The 12,500-nt window shown below is 44.3% G+C and overlaps 1 protein-coding gene across 7 annotated transcripts in view; it reads left to right on the plus strand.

Annotated features, from left to right (window-relative positions):
* nfixb (nuclear factor I/Xb) overlaps positions 1-12,500 on the plus strand; it is a 206,946-nt gene that overhangs the window by 48,588 nt on the left and 145,858 nt on the right. The window lies entirely within an intron of this gene.

The raw sequence follows: 12,500 nt of genomic DNA on the forward strand, positions 1-12,500 counted from the left end.
AATGGCCATTTTTCAAGATGCCAAAATTTGTATAATTTGGATAGACATTGACAATGAGTGTGTGGAAAATTGGGAGCCATTTTCAGTGAGATATCCAGAGCTGGCTGATGAATCACATAAAGCTGTGGTTTCTCTGAAGATTTCACCTGCTAAGATGTGGCTTTTAGAGAAGCATGTGAGACAGTTGATGTAAGTGTGCAACATGCACAAGTGGGAACATGTGAGTGTAAAGGCCAGTGAGACTTTTCTTCTCTCGTCTTGTAACGTGTGTGTTCCGTCCTGTCACAGTGTTGGCTGCTGCCCCCTGTGGCTCGTCCACAATGCCTTCTGCCTCCTCCTCCTCTCTCTCTCTGTCTGACAGTCTCTCACTCACGCATGGAGCCTGTCTCTCTCTCTCCCTCGCTCTCTCGCTCACTCACGAGTGAGTGATCCAGTCTCTTAGCAGACCTCCCCCCCCCGCCCCCTCCTGTCGTCGTCGACGCCTGGCTGTCCGGTGTCCTCTGGCTCAGCGGTCAGAGGCTGGTCAGGGGCAGCGCGGCGTCGGGCTCCGTCCAGGGTCAGGGACACTCAGCTGGGCAGGAGAGGACACAGACAGCCCTGATGAAGCCTCTCAGGTTATGCAGACCGTGGACTAATTGGTCTAATGAGATGCAGACTGGCTGAGGTCAGGTATCACAGGACAAAGCAGTGCAGAGAATCAGCGCTTTTGAGGATAAACATTTCTTTGGAGAAATCATCTCATTTGTTTCTGATTCTGGGGGTGAAAATGGGCTAACAGATATACTTCAAATTGGACTTGTGAATATTAATTTAAGGATGTATGGATATTTGCTTCTCATCCAGGCAGGATGGCCTCTTGCGGCCTGCTTCAGCATCCTTATGCATCCCACATAATAGAGGAGAACAAAAGTTGACAAAAGAGTATAGGTGCAATCCTTATAGTTTATCATTCCCCTTTAGAAATTAAAAACAAATAGTTCAAACACTCATTCTGGGAATACTCATTCTGGGAATAAAATACAGGAGTTTTAGAGTTTAGACATTTTAACATATTTCACTTTGAAATAGCTGAAAATGCAGATGGGTTATTCCGATACATTACTAGGCGTATATTTAAAACATTGACCATTGCCTAATTTCTACAGTTTTATTCTGGCTTCCGTCTGGCTAATAGCAAATAGAGGGTAAATGGTAAATTATGTATGAACGTACTGTATTGAAATAACTGATTCATCTGACAATGGAATACATTTAATGTGGATGGCTCCTCATAGGTAAAATCAAATAAGTTTTGTCCAAAATATATATTTATACCGTTTAAAACGATGGACTATTGAGAATAACTCCTTTTCTGTTGACATTCAAATGAAAGTAAACATGCAAAGGGGTGTATGGGCGCATCAGTGGATCTGTGAAAGTCTGGGTTAGTTGGCCTGTTTTTCAATAGACCAGGCCCTTTTCCATTCTCACTGAAAGAGTTAATCTGAAGTTGGCAGCCAACTCGACGTCTCGGGCAGACGTGCTGAGAATTGAAAAATAAAGGACTTCAAAATCATTTGTTTTGTCTGTTAGGCAGTTTGGATTCAGCTTCTATATTGCCATTATTTTATCCAACGTATTTTGAATTTGAAACGGACAAATTTGCAATAGAAACGCACGGGTCTCGGCTGCATTACAAACATGAAATTCTAATCTTTCAATAGTAATAATAATATTTCTAATAAAAACAAAAACATAATTACCAGCCTATGCTTTGTACAACGAACATGTTCATATTTGAGGCATAATTGGACTGTATTTAACATTATAATGTTGAATGGGCTCATAACTTTAACTTTAATTTAAAGAATAAATGGAAATACAATTTAAATAATAGACATAATAGGCAACAGCTATGATACATTATTTTTTCCCCCCTTATTTTACACGGGCCATTGCAATATAGTGTCGGCCTATTTTCCCTCAGAAAACACCAGAATAGACTGTGCTCAGTTTTTCATAGGCCTATTTCCATGCATGCAATTTGAGATGTCAGGCAATAGCCTGGATCATTTAGGCCTCATAGAAGGCCTATAGTGCAATTCATTTGCTCGTCCCAAATGAAGCCAAAACACTTTAATAGCTGCATATTTGCATGAGTCTCCTCTCCCGCTATTAATTGCTGCTGGGTTTCATTGACGGTGTCGGTTGTAGCACAAATGTCCCGCTTGCGGGAATGCCAGCCCGTCTTTCCAGCTTCTTCATTTCCATGTCCTTCCTGGCAGGCTCCAGCGATGTCATTCCTTTTAAGTATTCATATTTTAAGTGCCCTATGAGAAGAGGGGGAGAAGAAAGTATTGCATTTTTAATTGTTTTGGCTGAAGCGTTCGTCTTACTAACGGGCCTGGCTAGTTTGAGGGAATCAGGCAATTGCTCCTCATATGAATATCTGGAACGTGTTTGTGAAAAAAAATAATGCATGACTTGGCTATAACCGTTAATTGGGCGAATATCAGTAATAGTGACTGAAAGTCGGTGCTTGGTGACTTCTGTTTTCTGCCTTCCAATGGGGTCGTTTTTACCGTGGCGTGTTTACGACATGAGTCCATATATGAACATCCCCCCTCAAGTGGTACTCAGCACTTGGTATGGGAAGTTTTCTGAAAGCTCTGAGTTCACGACTCGTAAATACGAGTTCACGGCCGCATTTGAAGGCTGGATGTGGGGACTGTGTGGCTACAGACGGCCGTAGCAGGTGCAGTGAACTTGGGTCACTTTGGGTCACAGCGAGAGAGAGGGGTGAAGGCAGCTAACGTTAGGCTAAAGAAAACCCTGGAAGCTCGTATAGCCTCGTATAGCTTTTGTTTTAAGGTGACAACACAAGTACAACACGCAAACACGCCGACAGCCCTGAGCGTTATTTCATAATTAGCCCTACTTAAAGCGTAACGGCTATAACGTTAGCTAATGACGCCCAGAGCCGTGTATATAGAAGAGTCACGACATCTCCATTCACTCCAATGGACCAGTTTTTTACTCTCAACAGTTCCAGGAAGTAAGGTCCTGGATTAAGCAGCACTGTCGAGTTGCAGCAAAATGGACAGTTTGTGTTGTACTTTGAACGTTTATTTTTTTTTATCAAATTGTACATTATCAGCTTTATTTTAGCATTCAAAAGTAGCGCGAGACCCCTTCCTGGCTGTTCATTGGCTAATGAGTCACGCATTTTGGTCCTCCGCTGACGCCACTCTCTCTAGAGAACACTAATGACGGCCAAGCATGTTTTGGCCGTCATTTCCAGGTGAGGGGATGAACCCACAGAAAGCTGCCATGGCCGTGGCTTATGTGAGGTGAAACAGGCAGTTAAATCAGCTATATTCTGTGGTTATTTTGGCCTATGATAGCGATGCAGATAGCCTATTGTGGAGGTTAAGTGTAACGTTAATGTTAGTTGTCGATTTCTAATCCAGTTTTGTTGTCTGCAGTCTACAGTTGTTTCTGGGGAATAAATAGGGGCTTTTAGGAGTTTTGGCCTTGTATTGGTTTTGGCTCACAGAATGCAAATGGCAGCTAAGGAAAATGACTGAAACCCCCTCGTAGCCAAATTTCATTTGTATGACATTTGAATGGTGGTTTATTTGCATCCTGGCAGGGTTATTCTCTCTAGGTTCATGCTGTATTCTGTCCTGGCAGGGTTATTCTCTCCAGGTTCATGTTCTATTCTGTAGGGTTATTCTCTCTAGGTTCATGTTCTATTCTGTAGGGTTATTCTCTCTAGGTTCATGCTGTATTCTGTCCTGGTAGGGTTATTCTCTCCAGGTTCATGCTGTATTCTGTCCTGGTAGGGTTATTCTCTCCAGGTTCATGCTGTATTCTGTCCTGGTAGGGTTATTCTCTCTAGGTTCATGCTGTATTCTGTCCTGGTAGGGTTATTCTCTCCAGGTTCATGCTGTATTCTGTCCTGGTAGGGTTATTCTCTCTAGGTTCATGCTGTATTCTGTCCTGGCAGGGTTATTCTCTCTAGGTTCATGCTGTATTCTGTCCTGGTAGGGTTATTCTCTCTAGGTTCATGCTGTATTCTGTCCTGGCAGGGTTATTCTCTCTAGGTTCATGCTGTATTCTGTCCTGGCAGGGTTATTCTCTCTAGGTTCATGCTGTATTCTGTCCTGGCAGGGTTATTCTCTCTAGGTTCATGCTGTATTCTGTCTTGGTAGGGTTATTCTCTCTAGGTTCATGCTGTATTCTGTCCTGGCAGGGTTATTCTCTCTAGGTTCATGCTGTATTCTGTCCTGGCAGGGTTCTTCTCTCTAGGTTCATGCTGTATTCTGTCTTGGTAGGGTTATTCTCTCTAGGTTCATGCTGTATTCTGTCCTGGCAGGGTTATTCTCTCTAGGTTCATGTTGTATTCTGTCCTGGCAGGGTTATTCTCTCCAGGTTCATGCTGTATTCTGCAGGGTTATTCTCTCTAGGATCATGTTGTATTCTGTAGTGTTATTCTCTCTAGGTTCATGCTGTATTCTGTCCTGGCAGGGTTATTCTCTCTAGGTTCATGCTGTATTCTGTAGGGTTATTCTCTCTAGGTTCATGTTGTATTCTGTAGTGTTATTCTCTCTAGGTTCATGCTGTATTCTGTCCTGGCAGGGTTATTCTCTCTAGGTTCATGCTGTATTCTCTCCTGGCAGGGTTATTCTCTCTAGGTTCATGCTGTATTCTGTAGGGTTATTCTCTCTAGGATCATGTTGTATTCTGTAGGGTTATTCTCTCTAGGTTCATGTTGTATTCTGTAGTGTTATTCTCTCTAGGTTCATGTTGTATTCTGTAGTGTTATTCTCTCTAGGTTCATGTTGTATTCTGTAGTGTTATTCTCTCTAGGTTCATGCTGTATTCTGTAGTGTTATTCTCTCTAGGTTCATGTTGTATTCTGTAGGGTTATTCTCTCTAGGTTCATGTTGTATTCTGTAGTGTTATTCTCTCTAGGTTCATGTTGTATTCTGTAGGGTTATTCTCTCTAGGTTCATGTTGTATTCTGTAGGGTTATTCTCTCTAGGTTCATGTTCTATTCTGTAGTGTTATTCTCTCTAGGTTCATGCTGTATTCTGTAGTGTTATTCTCTCTAGGTTCATGCTGTATTCTGTAGTGTTATTCTCTCTAGGTTCATGCTGTATTCTGTAGGGTTATTCTCTCTAGGTTCATGTTGTATTCTGTAGTGTTATTCTCTCTAGGTTCATGCTGTATTCTGTCCTGGCAGGGTTATTCTCTCTAGGTTCATGCTGTATTCTGTAGGGTTATTCTCTCTAGGTTCATGTTGTATTCTGTAGTGTTATTCTCTCTAGGTTCATGCTGTATTCTGTAGGGTTATTCTCTCTAGGTTCATGTTCTATTCTGTAGGGTTATTCTCTCTAGGTTCATGTTGTATTCTGTCCTGGCAGGGTTATTCTCTCTAGGTTCATGCTGTATTCTGTAGGGTTATTCTCTCTAGGTTCATGCTGTATTCTGTAGGGTTATTCTCTCTAGGTTCATGCTGTATTCTGTAGTGTTATTCTCTCTAGGTTCATGCTGTATTCTGTAGGGTTATTCTCTCTAGGTTCATGTTGTATTCTGTAGTGTTATTCTCTCTAGGTTCATGCTGTATTCTGTCCTGGCAGGGTTATTCTCTCTAGGTTCATGCTGTATTCTGTAGGGTTATTCTCTCTAGGTTCATGTTGTATTCTGTAGTGTTATTCTCTCTAGGTTCATGCTGTATTCTGTCCTGGCAGGGTTATTCTCTCTAGGTTCATGCTGTATTCTGTAGGGTTATTCTCTCCAGGTTCATGCTGTATTCTGTCCTGGCAGGGTTATTCTCTCTAGGTTCATGCTGTATTCTGTAGGGTTATTCTCTCCAGGTTCATGCTGTATTCTGTCCTGGCAGGGTTATTCTCTCCAGGTTCATGTTGTATTCTGTAGGGTTATTCTCTCCAGGTTCATGTTGTATTCTGTAGGGTTATTCTCTCCAGGTTCATGTTGTATTCTGCAGGGTTATTCTCTCCAGGTTCATGTTGTATTCTGTAGGGTTATTCTCTCCAGGTTCATGCTGTATTCTGCAGGGTTATTCTCTCCAGGTTCATGCTGTATTCTGTAGGGTTATTCTCTCTAGGTTCATGCTGTATTCTGTCCTGGCAGGTGCCCTGTTCGCTCATGCATCATTTGTTTATTTGTTTATTTGTTTATTTAAAAGGATCCCCATTAGCTGCCCCCAAAACGACCGCTAGTCTTCCTGGGGTCCAAACACAATACACAATACATTACAGCAATAGTAACTGTAGACAGTAAAGTTCAGTAGTAAAATAACATAGTAAAAAATAAGAATTATTAAAATAATAAGAAATAGCAAAATGCAGTGCAATACAGGTGCGTCACAGAGTAAAGAGCAGTACTGTATATAAAACAAAACAAAACAACAACAACAGTTTGGTACAACAACAACAGTTTGGTGTAGGTTGGTCATGGTGTAGTTGAGCTAATCTAGCTCTATATTTGGGAGCAAACAGCAGCTTGATTTGAGCTATATGCAGTAGGGATGGGCATCGAATTTCGAATTTTCGAATAATCGTTGTTATTATCAAGGTCGACTTTTATTATTGAAATTCGAAATTCGAAAAAAAAAAAAAAAAAAAAAAAAATTGAGTGAAATGTTGCATTGTCTCCCCTGATTCTAAGTATAGTCAAATCGCTTGGTTTGAGCAAGTAAAACAATTTTTATAAGCATTTTAAGCAAGGTTTATGGAAAAATGAATGGCGGATGAAATCCCATGAAGAGGGAGAGGGGGTGACTTTGGCACCCCTTTGGCACTCAGACCTGAGCCTACTAAATATTTAATGAACCACTCATGATTGTCATAACTGTTTTTTATTTTCGAAAATGTCAATGTCATGTAACATGTTCTTTACTTCAGTGGTGCAATGCTTGTTTGAGCTAAAAATCCACAGCAGAAGCTTTTTATATTAATTAATAAAGCCGTAGACTTAGAATCAGGGGAGACAATGCAACATTTCACTCACAAAAAAAAAAAAAAAATTACATTTTTTTTTTTTTTTACATTTTTTTTTTTATTTTCGAATTTCGAATTAAATTCGAATTTGGCCAGCGAATTTCGAATAGTGTTTTTGCTAGAAATGCCCATCCCTAATATGCAGCTGCTGGACAGAGCCATGATCTGTTTAGAGACCAAAAATAAGGAAAAGAAATGTACACATAAAAAAAAATGTCGTCATCATGTAATGTATTTTCTTTAACTCATTGAGTGCCATGGACGGACATGTTCGTCAATTGCGTTTTTTGACGGTGGGGCGTCGATCAAAGCCTTCTGCCTCTCCTGTACAAATATTATAGCTATTGGAGGTCTATAACCTATTTTACAGAACCCTTAGGTGGCGACAGTGCTCTCCAGGTTAACAGAAAGGCAGAGAAAAACAGAGAATAAGTCGTTGGGGAAACGGAAATCGCATCGCATCCGTATGCATCGATATGCATGAAGCGTTTTAACGTTAGATGTGCCTGCAGCAGGCAGCAGCCAATCTGCTCCCACAATTGAGCTCCTCCATGTCCGCTGCGCCAGCCCATTCGCATGATCAGCCGTTATTATTCTCAACTGGAAGCATACAGTAGTAGCCGGTGACAAACACGCGGAAAAAGCTGGATGTCGCGCTGACTCGCGCACCCTTCACAGTGCAGAGCAAACTTAGCAGAGAGCCACCTCCCATACAGGAGGAGTGTGCAGTTAAGGCGGGGCGGGGCGGGGGGGGGGGGCACGCAGAGCAGCACACAACACTGACCCAGACAGACCCAGGCAGCAGGACAGGGTTGGCAAACGCAAGCCAGAATATCCGATGCCCACCAGCAGCAAATCAAGATCAGCAAGAAGCTGCAACCAGCAGCGCACGCAGGGGCCAGCGCTGCTGGTTGCAGCTAAAAATATTATTCTGCCAAACAAAATTCCCTGGCCTTCACTGTTTTATTGAAGGAAATTATTTTTGAGGTGTGACTACATCAGAAAATTAGCTTCAGAGTCAGTGATGTGTTTGAAATGTTTAATTTCACAAAAGGGCCATTATCTCAGCTTCTAGAAAAAAACTGCTCTTTTTTGTTAAATCAAGCTATCTTCTCCGGCTGATAACTAAAGAACGGAAAATGATATCAATAAACCTGTTTTTGCTGATGATAGAAAAGAGTCTCATCGTTCTTTTTGCGTGTTCATTGTTTACATAGTAATATCACACAATATTCTGTGGGCCTCGAGAAATCACTGAAAAAAGCTCTGAAACTCTGGCACTGGGAGCGTCCGTTCTCCAAAAGTGGCTGGCACTCAATGAGTTAATCTGGTTGAAGCATTTTTCAATCAAAGGTGAAACGACACACAGATACAGGTTTATAGTGGGACTTACCCTGCACTCCCCATTCACTTCAATACAACTGGTCCCAATGCTAAATTTGAGCCCGAAATTCGAAACTCTTATCCTTCTTTTTCGGGTCCTTGCAGACACCCAGGAAGTAGCTTCATTTAACCGTCTATTATTCTGTCTCCTAGTCTCTCTTGTTGAGGTTTACTGATATTTGCATTGGTTGCACCTTGTGAAAACACACACACACACACACACACACACACACACACACACACACACACACACACACACACACACTACTGCAAGGGTTGCACGAATCAGTTGTTATTGAGCTCTCTCTAATCTTTCTTAATTGATGTAGTTGTGGTATCTGACCATATATCTTGGTGGCATCAGTATGACAGCAGACTGGATGAAGGAGCTGTGCTGTCCATCCTCGTGCTGACAGTTGATGGGTCAGAGCCAGTTGGTCCTGAGGCTAATAGGGTGATGTGCTCTTCATGACTGTAAGATTAGGTTGACAGTTATTACTGTGTTGATCTGTGGCAGATTATCTTTATTAGTGTCAGGGTATGGGATCTCAACTGTGTGTGTGTGTGTGTGTGTGTGTGTGTGTGTGTGTGTGTGTGTGTGTGTGTGTGTGTGTGTGTGTGTGTGTGTGTGTGTGTGTGTGTGTGTGTGTGTCTGCCTGCGTGCGTGCGTGTTTGATTCATTCGAAAGAGAAAGAGAATACTCCCCCCTGCCCCCCAATAAAACACACACACACACACACACACAGCCAATTAACTATCGAAGCAATAACGTGATTTCTGTATGGGGCTAGTTTTCCCTTGGTTTGATATTAGCTCAGATGAATTATCTGTGAATGTGTGCTGCTTTTGTTTGGAATATTTAGCCATTCCCAATGTATGATTCAGCATCAAAGAAGCCCACTTGTGCTGAGCACTGAGCAGAGCCTCTAGATGACTTGGTTAGCCTGTCTGTGGAGCAGAGCCTCCAGACGACTTGGTTAGCCTGTCTGTGGAGCAGAGCCTCTAGATGACTTGGTTAGCCTGTCTGTGGAGCAGAGCCTCCAGACGACTTGGTTAGCCTGTCTGTGGAGCAGAGCCTCCAGACGACTTGGTTAGCCTGTCTGTGGAGCAGAGCCTCTAGATGACTTGGTTAGCCTGTCTGTGGAGCAGAGCCTCCAGACGACTTGGTTAGCCTGTCTGTGGAGCAGAGCCTCTAGATGACTTGGTTAGCCTGTCTGTGGAGCAGAGCCTCCAGACGACTTGGTTAGCCTGTCTGTGGAGCAGAGCCTCCAGACGACTTGGTTAGCCTGTCTGTGGAGCAGAGCCTCTAGATGACTTGGTTAGCCTGTCTGTGGAGCAGAGCCTCCAGACGACTTGGTTAGCCTGTCTGTGGAGCAGAGCCTCCAGACGACTTGGTTAGCCTGTCTGTGGAGCAGAGTCTCCAGACGACTTGGTTAGCCTGTCTGTGGAGCAGAGCCTCTAGATGACTTGGTTAGCCTGTCTGTGGAGCAGAGCCTCTAGATGACTTGGTTAGCCTGTCTGTGGAGCAGAGCCTCCAGACGACTTGGTTAGCCTGTCTGTGGAGCAGAGCCTCCAGACGACTTGGTTAGCCTGTCTGTAGAGCAGAGCCTCCAGACGACTTGGTTAGCCTGTCTGTGGAGCAGAGCCTCTAGACGACTTGGTTAGCTTGTCTGTGGAGCAGAGCCTCCAGATGACTTGGTTAGCCTGTCTGTGGAGCAGAGCCTCCAGATGACTTGGTTAGCCTGTCTGTGGAGCAGAGCCTCCAGATGACTTGGTTAGCCTGTCTGTGGAGCAGAGCCTCTAGACGACTTGGTTAGCCTGTCTGTGGAGCAGAGCCTCCAGATGACTTGGTTAGCCTGTCTGTGGAGCAGAGCCTCCAGACGAGTTGGTTCGCCTGTCTGTGGAGCAGAGCCTCCAGACGACTTGGTTCGCCTGTCTGTGGAGCAGAGCCTCTAGACGAGTTGGTTCGCCTGTCTGTGGAGCAGAGCCTCCAGATGACTTGGTTAGCCTGTCTGTGGAGCAGAGCCTCTAGACGAGTTGGTTAGCCTGTCTGTGGAGCAGAGCCTCCAGATGACTTGGTTAGCCTGTCTGTGGAGCAGAGCCTCCAGTCGAGTTGGTTCGCCTGTCTGTGGAGCAGGTGCAACCCTGAATGAGATGCTTCACCAAGAGGCAGCATGGCAGCCATCGCCACTCACAACGCCCAACGCCCAATCCCCGGGGATTCAGGAGGGGGAACAGATTTGGGGATTTGTATTCGTCTTCGATTCGTATTCGTATTTGTCTTCAGCTCTGATGATACGACTGAGGTGTGATCGACTCGCTCGAATGGAACGTTTCACAGTCCGAAAGCCCCGGCGTTGTGCCTTCTGTTTCCTTCCAAAAAGAAATTCTATAACCATATATATCTATAGATATATATATATATAGCCTATGCATGAAGCTGTATGTTATGCGTGGCTGTAGCGCTGCCTTCAAATCATTTAGCCAGTGATTTGTGTGTCTTGTGTCTGGGCTGCAGTCACAGAGTGTGTCTGGCTGCCTCTTTGTTTGCTGTGGTAAAGCCACGAGCAGCTGCCGGTGGTGAGGCTCTGGTGCCATTCTGAAGCTGTGTGTCCTCTCGCTGCCATCCTCTGCCAAGGTGGCATTACGCAAGCAGAGACAGAGAGAGGGAGGGAGGGAGGGAGGGAGGCACACAGGAGGGCGGGGGTCTGCGGGGGTAAGGGAGACCAGGCGATGGCGGCCATTAGTAAAGATGGAGGCAGGCGGAGGGCTGCGGGGATTGGTGCAGGAGAAGCCATGCTCCCCTGAACTTTGCCTCTGTGTCAGAGAGGAACTTGTCGATTTGGCAAATTGTGCACCGTCGGACAGGGCTCGCGCGCACTCTCTCTCCACTCTCTCTATCTCTCTCTCTCTCTCTCTCTCTCTCTTGCGCGCGCTCTCGCTCTCTCCCCCTCTCTGCCACTAGCCCCCCCCCCTCCCCTCCCCTCCCTCTCTCTCTCTTCCCTCCCTTTCAGCTCTTGAAGCTAACGCATTGGCTGGGCTACAGGCATCTTGTTGCCAAATAGGTGGGCCCTACGCGTGTTGGCAAAGGCTCAAGCAATGGTTAGGGAGAGAACGCGGAGAGGACGAGAGACGGCGAGCGAGAAACAGAGGGAGAAAGAGAGAGAGTTGGAGAGAAAAGGGGAAAAAAGAAGCAGCACTGGGCTCTGCCAGCGGTCCTATGCGCTCGTCCAACATTGATTCGGCGCTCGTTTTTTTTCCCTATTCTGTGCTCTGCACTCCCCGGCCCCCCCGTGCGTGCGTACGCGCGCGCGCGTGTGTGTGTTGTGTGTGTGTGTGTGTGTGTGTGTGCTTCTGAGTCTTGCGCCGGGCCCAAGGATCAGAACAGACACCACTACCAATTACACTGCCAAGGATTTTTTTTTTTTTTTAAGGTTCATTACTTTTTTTTTAAAGCACAAAAGGACTGTTTATTTTAAGTGCATCTATCCCAGTTGTTGTATCTAAAGTTTTTGTTTTTTTTGCCGTGTAACTGTGAAATACCGTTAACATTTCTATTTTTACTTTTTACTTTTTACATTTTTTTTTTTTTTTTTTTTTGCAACAAGTTTTTCATCTGTCTTTTAGACATTGTTATTTGGCTTTTGTCTCATTAGATGCTGGCCGTGGTCTGACTGCACTGAAACGTGCATTTCCTTCTCTAAAATCTTGAGGGCATCTTGTTTTGGTTTAAAACTTTGGCCCACTGCTTAGCATATTCTGCTAATTATATATCTTTTTTACAGACCCCAATTTTTTCTTCTGCTAATTTTCCACACCCAGCCAAAGCAGCACTCGCTTTACATTGGGGAGCGCGGGAGGAAAAAAAAAAACTGGTGCAGATTTTTTTTTTTTTTTTCATTTTAAACGCTGTGCCAAATTTATGATGAGAGTGCAAAATGGTAACTACCAGGCCGTCTGTCTTCCTGTAGCAGTGTGGTTTTCTGTGGTGATTTCTGTCCGCTTTCAGTTTGTTGTGGAAATGTGAGTGTGGTTGGAGCTTGCATGGTAGCAGAGATAGGAAATGCTATGGCTGATCTTTTAGCAGCACATTTCAACAGTGGGCTTGTG

The sequence above is a fragment of the Poromitra crassiceps genome (assembly GCF_964638095.1).
Source record: "Poromitra crassiceps genome assembly, chromosome: 13".
Taxonomy (NCBI): domain Eukaryota; kingdom Metazoa; phylum Chordata; class Actinopteri; order Beryciformes; family Melamphaidae; genus Poromitra; species Poromitra crassiceps.